The sequence below is a fragment of the Penaeus chinensis genome, chromosome 26, assembly GCF_019202785.1.
Source record: "Penaeus chinensis breed Huanghai No. 1 chromosome 26, ASM1920278v2, whole genome shotgun sequence".
In the NCBI taxonomy this organism is placed as follows: Eukaryota; Metazoa; Arthropoda; class Malacostraca; order Decapoda; family Penaeidae; genus Penaeus; species Penaeus chinensis.
Window position 1 is genome coordinate 5,056,616 of NC_061844.1, and position 2,500 is coordinate 5,059,115.

Consider the following 2,500-nt stretch of genomic DNA (forward strand, 5'->3'; position numbering starts at 1 on the left):
AAAGGCCTGAATGTTGTGTTGCGTCGTCAATGTACTCCCGTTAAGCAAGAGTACGAAGGTTTACAAATAAAAGAAAATAACAAGAAAATAAGAGTGAACTGAGATACCACCAAACAAGCATGTTCACCAAGTTCAGTGGAACATATAAAGAGCATAATAGGAATTGATCTTCTCACCTAGTTAAAATAAAGAAAATGAAATGTGATGAAATAAAAATAAAAGCCAGTTCGCTAAGTTATTATTATCAAGCCATAAAAGAAAAATACACAAGTAAAACCTCCACGAAAAAAAAAACAATCTTAATAAAAACAGAAAAACAATACCTTTAAAAACCGCTAAATCTCCTCAGCTTCGTCAAACCTTCGTTAAAACCAGGAATAATAAGAAATCCAAAATGAATAAGAGTCCGTTAAAAACGCCGGATTTCTGAAGGAAAGGCCGAGCGTAGTTCACTGAGCCAAGGTATCCGCAACTCCCCTACAAGGTCGTTGACAAGACCTTTTATGCGAACAAGGTCGTGCGCCAAGTTCGTTAACTACGGAGTCTGCGCAGCAAGAGTCGTCGTTCTTAAGTGTCGTCTGCTCCTTGAGACGTTACAGCTTCTAATTCATTTATTGTGGTATTGTTCTTTTTCATTTGATATTTGCATCAGAGGTCTTTAATAAAAACACATGACATTTTTTATATGAATTAAAGGAACGATTTGAATAAAACAGCTGTGGCAGTGTATGGCGTGTTATCTTGTATGTTGTTTGGGCTCGAGAGATTTGTGCGTAATACATGTATGATATGGATGCTCTTATTTGTGTTGCCTCTTTAGTCAGCCAGTGGTTATTGTTTCGACTGGGACTCGGTGTTTTGGAATATAATATCCCAGATGGCTTTTGATATCTTATGTGGGTTGTGCTGTGTCATAATACCCAAGTATAGGCATGAAAATAACTGAGGAAGGCGGAATGAATCTAGGAACTCGACAAATGTTTACCGCCTACTGAATGCCTGTCATGCGAGAGGAAAAGACGGCTGTGGTCATCAGCACGCGAACAACACGAGAAAGAAAGAAAGAAAGAAAGAAAGAAGCCCACAAGACGCAGATGCAAAAACCCGAAGTGCCCTTTGACTCAAAATGGCGAACGCATCACGTGGCAGAGCAAGAAATCACGAGTTTGAAATGTCAATCCGTTCCAGTCAATCGTAATGTAGATCTTCATATATCATCCCTCTTGGGTGGCAAGGAGAAAAAGCGGAAAGTAATATAAACAGTGTTAAAACATTACTGGGACACGGAAAAGTCTTGATAGACGTATCTTTCATTATGAAATAACTAGATGATAACCAGCAAGGACGTGCCAGGGTGGGTCCCATATCGAAAATAAAACGACGCTCAGTGAGGGAGATTTTAGACTGGCTTTCAGAATAGCGTCCAGTAGCCATACTTATTTGGTGGCTCACCCCGATAAGCCCGTTTGAAGTGGTTTAGTGTACTAATCGTGATGGAAAATGATGGACAGGAACTAGATGTGAAAAATAGTAACATGGGAGTGTTATTCAAGGACATGGTTCGGATTAGGAGGAAAATTATGGATTTCTAAGAATATATAATGAAACAAGTTGATTGTAAGATTTGACTTAAGTTGTGGTGATATTGTGTTAGATATATCTTGATTAACAGTTACAAGAAATAGGTTAGTTTGTAGACAGTGATTTCCAACGGAGCGTGAGATTGAATTTATGTCTATTTGCTTTTATCATAGTTTATTGATTCATTTAGAATTGGTAGTTAATTTGTATTTGAATTAACAATTTGCTTCTCTTGTGTTTGACCACATGTGTAAATTCACCAATACGTCATATACTGACCTGGAATGATTAATCTATTGCTCTAATAAATCCTTTGAGGTAATCCCATGCTCGTCGCTAGCTTTGTAACGTTGGGTCTTCCTGTAGCCTTCTGTTTTATGGTTAATTATATGCCTTCTTGTAAGGTGCTGCTTCACATAATTTTCAATAATTTTGTTATATTGCATTGATAATTATTAGTTAATAAAATTATTGACTTTTACAAAGAATAATGAAACAGTTTTTAATCTAAAAATCCACTAATAAATTATTCAGTGGTACACTATACTTAATGAGAGCAATTAAACATTTATCAATATAACATAAGCCTTTGACTCTTGATAACAGTTGTGGGGTGTGGGGCCATGTGGGGTGTAGGGACTGCGAGCTAGATCTGTGCGTCTGTTTGTCCCGAAGTCTCGCCTTGTATGTGGTGGGTCCCTTCTCGGGCAGTTGGTTGCAGTGTCTGTATAAGTATATAAACACTTCCATAGACCTTGGATGCTTGCTTCCACCCGCTAGAGTGTGAGGGTGAGAGAGAGAGAGAGAGAGAGAGAGAGAGAGAGAGAGAGAGAGAGAGAGAGAGAGAGAGAGAGAGAGAGAGAGAGAGAGAGAGAGAGAGAAGAGAGTACAAAAAATATTTACCGTGTGGATGAAATGG

General features: G+C 38.2%; 1 protein-coding gene across 12 annotated transcripts in view; it reads left to right on the plus strand.

The window, feature by feature from the left end:
* LOC125038916 overlaps positions 1 to 2,500 on the plus strand; it is a 29,039-nt gene that overhangs the window by 26,108 nt on the left and 431 nt on the right. For all 12 annotated transcript variants that reach the window (XM_047632579.1, XM_047632578.1, XM_047632569.1 and 9 more), the window contains one exon: positions 1 to 2,500. This exon is cut by the window's left edge and continues 511 nt beyond it; it is cut by the window's right edge and continues 431 nt beyond it. The gene's annotated coding sequence lies outside the window, so the exon portion shown is untranslated.